The sequence below is a fragment of the Mustela putorius genome, unplaced genomic scaffold (assembly GCF_011764305.1).
Source record: "Mustela putorius furo isolate JIRA1106 unplaced genomic scaffold, ASM1176430v1.1 tig00003942_pilon_pilon_pilon, whole genome shotgun sequence".
Lineage (NCBI taxonomy): Eukaryota > Metazoa > Chordata > Mammalia > Carnivora > Mustelidae > Mustela > Mustela putorius.
Window position 1 is genome coordinate 355,534 of NW_025422087.1, and position 14,344 is coordinate 369,877.

A 14,344-nucleotide genomic window follows, 5' to 3' on the forward strand; every position below is an offset into this window, starting at 1 on the left:
TTCCAAAAATAACTTTCTTTCTCTCCTTCATCATGTGAATGTGATTTGTTCTTATAGACTCATTTTCACATGACTGGAAAGATGACCACTAACAGTTGCCGAGTTCGTCATCAGACATCTATCATTAGAGAAGAACTGACTCTGTTTCTCAACTCCAGTTCTAAAAATCACAGGAAGGACTCCAGCCCAGCTAGGTTGGGGGCCCATTCCTGGAACCACGGAGTGCACCCACGGGGCAGGGTCATATAAAAATATGAAAGCTCCTGCATTCAGTGGGATGAGGAAGATGGGGTGGGGAGCTCACAGGAGAAGGGAGAAGGCTCTAGATACAGTGAAGTTTCTGAAACAAAGCAGTGTGATGGAAAGTGAGCCCGAAGGAGATTACTTCAGATTGCCTGGATGGTCAAGGATTCGATGAGGTAATACTTAAGTGGGACCTGAATGATGAGGAGAAAAACCTGCTAAGGTGGGAGATCAGGGTAATCCACATGGATGGATGGTGTACAGCGAGTGCAAAGGCTTTAAGCTGGGGGCATCTGGTGGCTCAGAGGGTTGAGCCTCTGCCTTTGGCCCAGGTCGTGATCTCAGGGTTCTGGGATGGAGTTCCGCATCAGGCTCTCTGCTCAGCGGGAAGCCTGCTTTCCCCTCCTCCACTGTCTGTCTCTCTACCTACTTGTGATCTCTCTCTCTGTGTCAAATAAATAAATAAAATCTTTTTATTTTTTTAAGGCTTTCAGCTGGGAAAGGAGTCTTTTTTTTTTTTAAGATTTTATTTATTTGAGGAGAGTGAGCAAGAGAGAGAGCATGAGCAGGGTGGAGGGACAAGGGGGAGAGAGAGAAGCAGACGCTCTGCTGAGCAGGGAGCCTGATGCAGGGCTTGATCCCAGGACCCCAGGATCATGACCTGAGCTAAACGCAGGTGCTCAACCAACTGAGCCATCCGGGTACCCTGGGGAAGGACTCTCATGTGATAGGAGTGTTATGAGTTAGGGGGGAGGTTGTGTGAGAGAAATACAAAGAGGTAGGCAGGGACCAGATTATACAGGGCCTTTTAGACCATAATAAGGGGCTTGGATTTTATTTTTAGGGCAATAGGAAGTCATTGGAAGGTTGTACACAAGGGAGCCACCAGATGTGATCTATACTTTAAGAAGCATATCCCAGCTGCTATGTTAACAATGGATTGCAGGAGACAAGATTGAAAGAGAGACTGACAGACAGATGGACAAGTAGGTATGGCACTTGATGCTCAGTTGGTTGTGAGGAGAAGGAATGAATCAAGAGGACTCCTGAAGATGCTGCCACTTATTGAGATAGGAATGACTTTGCAAGGAATAAGTTTAGGTCGAAGCAAGATACAAGACCAGCCCAGATTCAAAGAGAGGCAAGCATACTCCCCTTCTTGGTTATAGGAAGGGTACAATACCGTCGGTTTTTTGGTTTCTTTCATGAGTACGTATAAATCTGTGGACTTGGTAGAAGTTGAACAAGTTCCTTTGCAAATGGCTTTGGTTTTCTCTATAAGCTACAAGAAAAATTTACCTCTGTGAGTGAGGAGACAGGAGTGGAAGGAGAAATCAGTGAGATCTTTTCATGTCTGAAAAGACTATAGGCTTAAAACACGCTTTGGGTAGAATGAAAGAGAGAGCTGGCAGGATAGCATCGTGGGACTTGCAGTCAAAGTCTCGGGTCCGTTTGCAGGTGCAGCCATGCATTTTTATCAATATCCATCTGCCCTGTTGTAAGACTTTCATCACCAGCACTCAGCAACCCAGGTGGAGGCCTGGCAAAGACAGATGTTACATTCATCCAGGGTTAGAGCCTTGCCAGCTGAGTTTAATGAAAAGAAGATGAGGCGACAGAGGTTAGAATTATTGGCGATAGAGTAGTTAAAATGACAGACCATGACATTTAAGCTGGGGAAATGAGGAAAATGAGAACAGGATCCCTTTTATAGCATAACGGTAGCTTGAAATTTTTTCACTTAACTTTTTTGTAGGATAATTTAAAAAATAATTACCTTCATTCCTGGCTTCTTTCATATCTATGTATGGTAAGAAGAATCCATCAAATACATACTAAGTAAAACAGACAGCTGAAGAAATAATATAAATAATAGGTTAAAAATTATTTCTTCTAAATTGGAAGGGGAGGTGAACCAGAAGAAACTATGGACTCTGAAAAACAATCTGAGGGTTTTGAAAGGGCGGGGGACGGGGGGAGGTTGGGGGAACCAGGTGGTGGGTATTAGAGAGGGCATGGGTTGCATGGAGCACTGGGTGTGGCACAAAAACAATGAATACTCTCATGCTGAAAAGAAATAAAAAATTAAAAAAAATTATTTCTTCTTTTCTTAGCTAACAGATTCCCATTACAGAGACCGATAAGGGCATCCCAAACTGAAAATGTCGCAGATTTGTCAATGAAATTCTGCTCTTGGGTTCTCTAAGAATTAAGGGAAATTTGCCTCTTTAAATTATAAACAATATTGTAATCTTGTCCTTTTTTCTTCTATTGGATGTCTTTTTTCTTGGAGTAAGCATGGTACTTTCTGTTTTTCAGTGCAAAGTATATTTTGCTACACAACAGTGTAGCAAGTGATCTATAGGAACACAGTTTAGTTTTGTGTTCAGTATTTCAAGGCTTCAAATATTATTCTCGCTTCTCATTCCAATATATTTCACCCTATAGCTAGCTGCACTGTTATTCAGGTCCACTCACCAGAAAAGCCAAGTTTTTTCTGGCTGGTTCCTGTACAAACATGGCTCTCCGGTGAACCACATAGCTCCCTTTTCTCACATAAACATGGTTAGGTCACCTCTGCAACCACCTGATACTTGATACCCGAGGCTATTTGTTTCCATGCAACTTCATGCTCGGAACTTCTGGAACTTTTTCTCCTTTAGTAGCCCTTCCCCCTACCAGCCAAGGTCAAGTTCCATCAAATATTGTTCTTGCTCCAAAACTCTACATCCTGTTTAAATTTTAAAATGTTGTTTTATTTACATCATTCTTGGGCTCAAAAATCTTCAAGGACCCTGTGTGACCTTTCACTGCCGACAGCATGAAGTTCAAACTCCTTCATCTAATGTTCCAAGCTCTGTATTTATTTTCTCCTGACTTAGGAAAAATGCGTTAAGGCAGCTTGCACTAGAAACGTTAGAGTGAGATTAAAGTAATTAGCTCTGCATAGCCAAAATTTCCACAATCTGAGCTCATCTGTATCTCTAGTGTAACTCCTAGCCAGTTTCTCATAAGCTGTTTCCTGGTCAATTTAAAACAGTGGTCCTGGGGCACCTGGGTGGCTCAGTGGGTTAAAGCCTCTGCTTTCAGCTCAGGTCATGATCCCAGGGTCTTGGGATCAAGCCCCACATCAGGCTCTCTGCTTGGCAGGGAGCCTGCTTCCTCCTCTCTCTCTGCCTGCCTCTGCCTGCTTGTGGTCTCTGTCAAATAAATAAATAAAATCTTTTAAAAATAAAAATTAAAAAAAAAATAAAACAGTGGTCCTCAGTCTTGGCTGTCCTTTGGAAATACCTGGGCCAATCACCCCGGCAATTCACACGTAATTGATCTGGGCTACAGCTGGGCAGTGGGACTTTTAAAGCTCCCTGGTGATTGTAATGCGCATTCAAGGCTGTGAACCACCGCATTAGAAAAGTTTGTTGATTCTCCCTAAAACATTCATCATTCCACTCCTTTCTTCATCAACACCCCCAACTTTTTTTTCTTTACTTGTCTACACCCTACCCACTCTTTGAGATTCAACTCAGGTTCTACTAACGTCTTTCCTTATCACCCAAAACTGATATACTCATAGCCAGTACCTTGTTTACACTTACTTGGCATTTGGCACATACTTCTTATACCTTTGTGTATTTATCCTGTATCTTCAGAAGAATTCTAATGGGTAGAAGGACAGGATTTTTTTTTTTAATCCCCAGAACATGACTCAATGCCTTTTATACTATATACCATTGTGTGTCTGATGGGAGGTAGTGATGATGATAATGATGATAATGTTGTAGCAGATGACCTTTCAGAGCACTGACCTGGGGCTACATGTGGGGCTACTCTTAGGCTATTGGAACCCATCTTACTTTTCATCTGCAAAACTAAAGTACCTGCGAATTAAGCCACCCCCGCCTTAACTTAATAACTATAGGTACAAGTATGACTACTCCAGCTCTCATAGCCTCTGACTGGGACAATGTAGTGGTAACCTACATTATCTCCCGTGTCTATGAATTTAGGTCAAAGTTGGCATAGCATTCCTTACTTAAGCTCCTTTCATTTCCAGTTCCATTCCCCTATACCCTTACTGGTTTTTCCCAGGAAATACTTCTGAAATAAAGTATTTTTACATACATCTTGGTCTAAGGTTTTGCCTTGAGATAGCCCACCATAAACAGACAATAATATGATAATAGATGTAACAGCTATTATTTCTTGAATATTTTCTATGTGCAAGGCATGAAGTCATTTAATCCTCAGAATTAAGTAGGTCCTGTGGTCATCCTCATTTTACAGTTTAGAACATGGAGGCATGTAGAGATTAAGTAATTGGTCCAAGGTCGTAGATGTAAAAGAAGGAACAACAAGAACAACAACAAAATAAACTTACAGGGCAAGGACAGTAGGGGAGTCAAATCAAATTTTTAAAAATTTAATTTCAACCAATTTACCAGTTAAGCATTGTAGTAAGAAACTGAACCACCATGTATACTTTTCTTTTTAATTAAGTGAGTTCTGAGTTCTGATAAACAATTTACACATTTTCAAACACAATCTATTTTTAGGTTAGAAACTTCATTTCTGGGGTGCCTGGGTGACTCAGTCAGTTAAGCGTCTGCCTTTGGCTCAGGTCATGAGCCCAGGGTTCTGGGCTCCCTGCTCAGCAAGGAGTCTGCTTCTCTCTCTCCTCCTGCTCCTCCACCTTGCTCATGATGTCTCTCTTGCTCACTCTCTCTCAAATAAATAAATAAAATCTTAAAAAGAAACCTCATTTCTAAGTGACTGTCAGAATATCCCCTTCTTCTCCCCACTTCTCTCCCTGCAGTATTTTTATAGTAGCCACCTCTGATCACAGGAAGTAAAACCCATATTTGGACAATTAATAATTTAGATTCACTACAGATTAAATGTGAATTTGGGGACTAGGCTGGGAATTATATGCATGCTTTCTCTAGAATATGCGTTCTGAATCATAAACAATGCTTATTGAAATGAATTTCCAGCACTTCCAGATTTAAGTTCTTGTCTCCTATTCTCCTCATTCCCAGTCCAGTTCACTTTAGTTCTTTCCAGATATAATGTCCTTCATATTTTAAAGATTTACTTATTTTAAAGAGGGAGGGAGGTGCAGAGGGATTGAGAATTTTTTTTTTTAAGATATTTATTTATTTATTTATTTGACAGAGAGAGATCACAAGTAGAGAGGCAGGCAGAGAGAGAGGAAGGGAAGCAAGCTCCCTGCTGAGCAGAGAGCCCCATGCGGAGCTCAACCCCAGGATCCTGGGATCATGACCTGAGCCGAAGGCAGCGGCTTAACCCACTGAACCACCCAGGCGCCCAGGGATTGAGAATTTTGAGCAGACTCCCTGCTGAGCTCAGAGCCTGCCTTAGGCCTTGATCTCACAGCCCTTAGAACCTGACTGCACCTATTCTCAACCAACTGAGCCACCCAGTGGCTCCCTTGATATTTTAAAAAGACAGTTCTCAACAGGGCATGTGTAGACTATTTCTTACACAGGAGTCATTCCCCCTCCCATCTACCCTCTGCTCCATCCCACCCCATTATTCCTGTGACAATATTTACTGAGCTCCTATTGTATACTGTGGCCTTCTAGCTGCTATGAAAACAGCTGGTATGTTTTCTGGAACACGGAGGGTATTCCTAAATGTTTATTTCCTTTCCCACTGACCTTATCTCCTTATGAACTTGTCCATCCCTGTTCTCTTGCCTCTTCCAGCAACATAGATATGCCTTACTCTTCCACTGATTTACCAGAGCTATCTTTTTCTAAGTCTGAGTAGAATTTGGTAACTTTACCTCTTCTGGGGATATTTGTGATCACAGGAATGGAAAGTTTGCTTTATTTTTTATTTTATTTATTTAATTATTTATTTAATTTTATTTTAAAGTTGACCCAGGTCAACTTTATTTATAAATGTGATTTAATACTGTTAAACATCAGTTTGCATCATAAGTAGGGAAGAAATTGCACTTATTGCTCTACCTTTTTTTTTTAAAGATTTTATTTATTTATTTGACAGACAGAGATCACAAGTAGGCAGAGAGGCAGGCAGAGAGAGAGAGAGGAAAGCAGGCTCCCTGCTGAGCAGAGAGCCCGATGCGGGACTCGATTCCAGGACCCTGGGATCATGACCTGAGCCGAAGGCAGCGGCTTAACCCACTGTAGGCGCCCTGCTCTACTTTTTTCAATCATTTATTCATCTATTCAATATTATTGTATGGCTTCCACAGATACTGAGGTAGACCCTGGAAATATCAAGAGGAATAGGACCAGAAAACTGCTCCAAGCACATCATAGTCTAGTTCAGTCTCCTTAGTCCTAATTGCACACTAGACTTGTGGATTTCCCATGTTATATTCCAATTTTCCCATGTAATATCCCAATTAAGGCATATTAAGATCCTCAGAGAGTGGAGTACCACAGGTGTTTTGGAAAATTGTTATCTTTTCTCTTCCTCAAACAAGTTGGAAGACAATTAATTACGTGATAAGTGAAAGACACTGGTTACTATGGGTTCCTATAAGATCACAGAGAAGGAAAACGTAACCAAGGTCAAAGAGTCAGCGAATATTTTGAGGGAGATGTCAGAGCTCATGAGTCCTAAAAGAGTTAGCTTGGCAGAGAGAGACAGGATCGATTTTTCCCAAATAAAAGAATCGAGCTAGGCTAGGCATTAGCCCATCATTGCTCAACTTTGCTCTCTTTCCTGTCTGTCTTCCCTCGCTAGTGAAAGGTTTTCCTGAAGAACACTCCATCAATAAATCACTGACCCTGCTCTGTTTCTGGGGAATCCAACCTAAGATAGTTACTAGCTGGAGGAATCCCAGCAAGCAAGGATGACCTTTCAGAGCTGCGTTACCTACTGCGGGAATGGTCAGGGGAAAATTCACAAAACTTGGTGGAGTTTGGACAGTCCTGGTGCATGAAACAGTGCAGTGCCTGAGGTTTTGCCCTGTGGGAATCTGGTGTGTTTTGCAGGTGGATGGTTGTCTGGCATTCGAGAGGTATGGAGGAAGCAGTTATTATAAGGGCGGTGGAATTGGATGGCTACTGCTGGGCACCACTGATGTACCAAGGAAAGAAAATGGTAGGCTCAAGACACTTAATCATGAATTAAAAGTGAACTGTGAAAGTCAGAGGGCATTCCTGACAGCAGATCTATCTAGATCTAACTTGCAGGAGCAGCAGAACTGTGGAGAAGGCTCAATACTCAGTCAAGGCAGAGCTGCTCAGAGAGGGAGGGCATGGGACCCTGAGATATGCAGATGGCATTGCTGGGTAGACACAGTGTGAACCCCCACCCTCCCCTGAATTAATGGGCCTGCCGAAGTCGTTCTTGCCCCTTGCTAGGAAGTTTCTGTCTCCTTCCTTCCTTCCCTTGCTGAGCAGGAATCTCAGATGAAGGCAAAGATTTCCCAGCGCCCACTTCTGGATACCAGACCAAAAACTTGGGGGCTCATTTCACTGTGATTCAATTAGGGACATGCTTGTTGTGCTATAAGCAGAGAGGGGTTATAAGCTAAAGAGTAATTGGACCTAAATAATTTTTCACTGGGAACAACAGGGAGAAAACATCTGGGAGGGGCCCCTGATTGTGCTGGAGCAAGGCAGGTAGGCCAAAAAGCTAGAGAAAAGAGAATTTGTCAGTATCAGGGCATTTCCCCCATGAAACAGGATTTAATTCCCTGTAAAGCCCCTCGAGAATGTTTCTATTATGCTGCTGAATGGCTTTTGGAAGCTTGGAAGAAATCGTGGCTTACGTTAAATGCAGTAGAAATGCCAGGATTGCCATGACAGGCTGTGGAGGAAGAGAGCAAAAGGCTCAGAGAAGGGGTGCCTGGGTGGCTCAGTGGGTTAAAGCCTCTGTCTTCGGCTCAGGTCATGATCTCAGGGTCTTGGGATTGAGCCCCGCATCAGGCTCTCTGCTCAGCAGAGAGTCTGCGTCCTCCTCTCTCTCTCTGCCTGCCTGTCAGCCTACTTGTGATCTATCTCTCTGCGTGTCAAAAAAATAAATAAAATATATTTTTTAAAAGAGCTCAGAGAAGTGGACATGTGTCTTGGTCAGCTTGGTGGCTATAGCAAAATGCCACAGATTGGGTGTCTTATAAACAACAGATACTCAGATATTTATTTCTTACAGTTCTGGAGGTTGGACGTCTGAGATCAGGGTGCTGGCACAGTCAGGTTCTAGTGAGGATCTTCTTGTGGGTTGCAGAATGTTGACTTCTTGTATCTTACACATGGCAGAAAGATGGTGAACTATCTCTCTAGCCTTTTCTTGTTAGGGTACTAATCCCATTCATAAGGGCTCCACCCTTGTGACCTAATCGTCTTCCAAAGGTCCCACCTGCTAATACTCCCACAAGGGGGTTTTGATTTCAACATATGAATTTTGGAGGAACACAAATAGTCCATAACATCATGATAGAATAGATCTACTGTAGAAGATCAGAAATCCCACCAGCTGATTATTTTTCTCAATTGTTTCCAGGGAAAACTAAGGCAATAAGAAATTCCCAAGTAAAAGGGCTACCAGCATCACTGAGAGACCATTCCCTGTAGGCTGAAGCTGATAATAAGAGATGGCGTTACAGAACTGGGCTTCCTGGTAGCAAAGGGGATCAGAGAATTCCAGAACAGCAGAGGCAGGTGACAGCACTTAGCCATCAGAAGCACTTAAATGTTAGATCCTTTTAATGCCTATAATGGATGGCCACATCAGAACGTCAGCAGAGGGGTCTGACCTTTGAGGATTCATGGAGAGGACTCCACAGGGTGCTTGTAGGAGCATGAGAGATGGGCAGTCAGGAAGAAAAATAATAAAAATATGTAAATAGAATATGACCCCTAATTAATAATAGGCTAGCAGAAGGTTGAGATCAGGCTCCGCAATGGAAAGTCATGATCTCGTGCAGTTTCCAGACTGGAGTCATTTCTTGGATGGAGAGCCAACCAGCGGAAAGGGAAGTTGCATTCTTACAAGGAGGGACCAACAGGGAGTCAGGTAATAACTGGAGTTCTGACTGCAGGTCCGCCTAAAGCGGGTCCACTGATTCCATGGCCTCGGTTATTTACCTGGTTCCCAGATGTAGGATCAGAATTAGAATGCTCAGGTGTTGGCAGAAACCTCACATTGGTTCCTTGAGCTACTATGGTAGGAAACCAAGAAGTAGTCCCTAAAACCACTGCTCTTCCACCAAGATAGTAAGTAAAAAACTGTACTGCAGACCAGGGGCGATGACAGAGATGAGTACCATCCAGGAAGCCTTGAAAAAGGCTTGCTCCTTGTCATAGCGCTATTTAATTTGTGAATCTGACCTTGGCAAAAAGTTGATGGGTCATGACATAGGACAGTGGAGTACCACAAACTTAAACAAGTGTTGGCCCCACTGTTGCTGCTTTTTAAAAATATATAACTTGGGGCATATGGGTGGCTCAGTGGATTAAAGCCTCTGCCTTCTGCTCAGGTCATGACCCTGGGGTCCTGGGATCGAACCCGCCCATCAGGCTCCCTGCTTAGCAGGGAGCCTTCTTCCCCCTCTCTCTCTGCCTGCTTCTCTGCCTACTTGTGATTTCTGACTGTCAAATAAATAAATAAAATCTTAAAATAAAATAAAATATATAACTTCACTAGAGTATATTAATACAGCCTTGGTACTGCATTCCACTGTTAATCTGTAGATATGTTCTTTTCTGAACTCACCAGGGAGAAGGATCTGAAGCAGTTGGCATCCACGCATGAACACAGTAGACCCTTGCCCCAGGGCAATGTTAATTATTCTGCTTTCTGGCATAATAGAATTCAAAGGGACCCGGACAACCTGGACATCCAGAAGAACATTATGTTGATCTGTTACAGTGATGAAACATTGATATGTTAATTACAATTTAGAAGCAAGAAATGGCAAGTACTCTGCATGCCTTGGTAATCCATACTTGCCACAGAAGATGGGAGATAAAGCCATGGGACCTGCCATGTCAGTTAAGGTTTTAGGGATCCAGTGGTCTGGGTTAGAACATTTCTAAAGTATAAGGAAAGTTATTGGACTGTGTGTTCTTGCTGCTGGGAGGACAGCATAGTGCTCAGAGTTCTCTTTGGGTTTGGGAGGCAGCATATTCATTGCACTTGGGAATATATTTATTATATTATATTATATGAGTGACTTAAAAGGTGGCTATCCTTTAGTAAGGTCCAGGGCAATAAAGGGTTCTACAGTAGGTACATCCCATGGCCCAAGCAGCCATTCCACTGGGGCCATTTGAGTCAGCAGACCCTGAAGTGTCTGTTGCAGAGGAAAATGCCATTTGGTGCTCCTGGCAAGCCCCAAGAAGCGAATCACAGCATAAGCCCCGGGGTTCTGGAGCAAGGCCATGGCATCTGCAGCACGGAACTATTCAGCATTTGAAAAGCAGCCTCTGTCATGCTGCTGGGCTCTAGCAGAAACTAAGCATCTAACATGGGACACCAAGTGCCCATGAGACGCCAAGTGATCCTAAGTTGGGTTCTGCCAGACTTACTGGGTCAGAGGGTGGTCAGATGGTGCTGTAAATGTGTCAATGTGCTATAAAGCCATTTCATACATCTGGGGTTAGGCTCAAGCAAGTCCAGAGAGCACAAGTGAGCTGCATAACAGGTGGCTGGGACACCCACCCCCCGCCCCTGTCACCAACCACAGTTGTACCAAGGCTTCTCCCTCAAGCCATAGCCGTGGCCTCAGGGCAGGTGGTGGGGAGCCACGTGGGGGCGGGTGTCTGTGACCAGCTGGCACAGAAGGAAAAACCTAACCTTGGTTCATGGATGGGTCACCTTTGCATGGCGACAAGCTGAAAATATCTGCTCCTGTGATTTAGCCCTGCTCGGAGGTGGTTCTGAAAGAGAGTGGTGAAGGGGAATCTTCTCAGTTGATGGAGTATTTAGTCATCAATTTCATTTGGAGACAGAAGGGGTCAGGGGAAGGGTGTACTCTATAGTGACAAATGTTAGCTCAGCTTACTGGTCAGGAGTTGGAAGAAGAAGAATGGGGGAAGGTTGGAGAAGAGACAGGTGGCTGGATCTATGGGAGGGACAGGATGTGAAGACATTTTATGGCACCTAATGCCCACTAGAGAGTGTCCACTGCTGAAGAGGCCACTAACCAACCAAGCAGGTAGGATGACTAGGCTGACAGGTATCAGTCAGCCTGTGTCACTGGCCACCTAAGTTCTCCCACAGCAGGCTAATGGAGAGAACAGCCGTAGTGGCAGAGATGGAGGGATGCACGGACCCAACAACTTGTACTCTCTCTCCAATTCAGCATAGCTACTGCTACTACTAAATATTTGACTATCAGCAGTGGAGACCAATGTTGTGCTTTTTTTTTTTTTTTTAAAGATTTCATCCATTAACCTGACAGAGAGAAATCAGAAGTAAATGGAGAGGCAGGCAGAGAGAGAGAGATAGGGAAGCAGGCTCCCTGCTGAGCAGAGAGCCCGACGTGGGACTCGATCCCAGGACCCCGAGACCATGACCCGAGCCGAAGGCAGCGGCCTAACCCACTGAGCCACCCAGGCGCCCCCAATGTTGTGCTTTTAAGGAGGTCAAACAGTGGCTGGGTGGCAAGTTGACACATCAGGTCCTCCTGATGCAGAGTACTATGTCATTATGACTGGATTTGACCTGTATTCCAAGAATGGGTCTGCTTTTTCTGCTCACAGCACCTCAGCCAGCACCACTATCCAAGGACTCTGACACAGGCTCTCCCATGATACAGCCTCAGATCGAAGTCTGATATTCTGATATGGGATCTCACATAATGTTGCCTCCACCCTAGGGGCTCACTTTACAGCAACTGGGTGTAGTGCCAGGTGCTTGACCCAAGGCTCTACTGGTCATAACACACACCATACACACCGAGGGAGCTGTTGGATGGATGGAGCACACCTACGGCTGGTGAAGACACAGCTGAGGCTCCAGGTTCAAAATGAGCCTATGAGGCTGGTACCTTACCCTTACTTCCTAAAGCAATGGCCATAATATGTGTTGGTGTCCCTAGTAGGTAGAATTTATGGGGCCAGAGATCCAGGTATAGAAGTAGGAGTGGCCTGCTTGCCATCACTCCCAGGGATCCACTTGGAGACTTTGTGTTTCCCTTCTACAACCTCGGGCCTGGAGATCAGACGTGGGAGGCTTCCTCCTGCAAGAATCCCTCTAAACTTAAAGCCATGGTTGCTCCTGGATCACTTGGGGCTCCTAATGCCGGAAGACTGACAAATCATCCGGAGTTGGGGCCACTGCTACATAATGGAGATGAAGAGGAATATGCTTGGCACTCAGGAAGTCCACTGGGCGCATTTCTTGGTATTCCCAAGCCTGGTTTTAACTATAAACAGATAAGTACAGCAACTGCAGCCTGATAAGAACATGATAACCAGGGTATGAAACCCCATAGGGAGCAGTGCCTGGGTTAATCCATCAGTCAAACCACCTATGCTAACAGAAGTGATAGCCCAAGTGGAGGGGAATCTGGAAGGGGTGGTGGAGGAGGGAGATAATAGTTAACAGTTGTGGCTGTGAGATCTACTGCAGCAGTAGGGACCATGGTTTGTCCCATTACTCTCCTCTTGTAAAATTTCCCAGAAATTGTGACTAATAAGAATTCTGAAAAAATTGTGCTTGGTTGGAGTAACTTAATGTGAAAAGTAAGTGATCTATGCATTACAAAGAGCAGACTAGAGTGAATTCTGTGGGTGCTCTGTCCAATTCCACTTTATAAGCTATTTCATGTATATTTCAGCTGCTCTGAATGTTGGAATACAATTCAGGATGCCACCATCCCTAGAGAATTGTCCTTCTGTCCCTGCAAACCTCATCCAATGGCATGGGGACACAAAAAAATTGGTCTTCTTGCTGATGAATTTTGTGGGATCAGCTGAAGTTCCTTCTTATTTATTTGTCTTCCTGGTCAATCCTGTTTTCTTCACTTGCCTTCTCCGTAGAACACTTCACTTATAAATCACCTGAACAAGAATCCTTGTCTCAGGCTCTGTTTCTAGAGAACCTGACCCAAGACACAATCTCTGGCCTAACTAGGTCGGTGAAATTGACGAGACTAGTCTTGGATACTTTGGATTTCCTCACTCAACCTCCATTCTTTCCTTCTTCTAGTGTGTCATCTCGTACAAAGGCTGGCATATTAAAAGTGACCTTACCTAGACTTTTCTGCAACTATAGTTCTAATGCAAATTAGATTCTGCCAGTTAAAATGTTTTCACTAATATGTGGGAAATGGAGCCAAAGCAGAGGCCCTATTTCTATCCACTTGGGGCTGTTTCTTTGATGGTAAGCAAGGTTATAGAGAAGGGAGGATTTTCTGCAGTAGGATTCAGCACCCAATCCCCAGCTTTGATGGTTTTAAGAGACACTTTAATGGATGTGGTGGCAGATGTTTTGGATATTGGCTTCTATTTTTTTTTTTAAAGATTTTATTTATTTATTTGACAGAGAGAGATCACAGTAGGAGAGAGGAAGGGAAGAGATCACAGAGAGAGGAAGGGAAGCAGGCCCCCTGCTGAGCAGAGAGCCTGATGTGGGACTCGATCCCAGGACCCTGAGATCCTGACCTGAGCCGAAGGCAGTGGCTTAACCCACTGAGCCACCCAGGTGCCCCGGATATTGGCTTCTAGATTACTGTACAGCAGCAGCTGATGCAGTAGCTTCTTGACTCAGGACTTCCACAGGCAACCTAAGAGGGGGTAGCTCTCCTCTTTGGTCTGTTCTGTAAGAGATGTTCCTTCCATAAGTACTTCAAGTGTTGGATTTGATGCCTTCAATGAATCCTTAAATAATAATATTAAAATTAATTGTAAAAATTCATACAATGAACCTGAACTTCTCTTAGTTGTTCCCATACTGTCTACAAACTCAGTAAGATTTCAACTGCTATGGATGTCTAAAGCAACTATTCATTTTGCATTTTACATTTTAATTAAGGTTGCCATTGTAAGACGCCAAATCATTTAAAGAAGATAAGAACATCAAATATACAGAGGATCATTTTAATGTCATGATTTAAATTCTCTTAACACCTTTTTATTATTTTTTTAAAAGATTT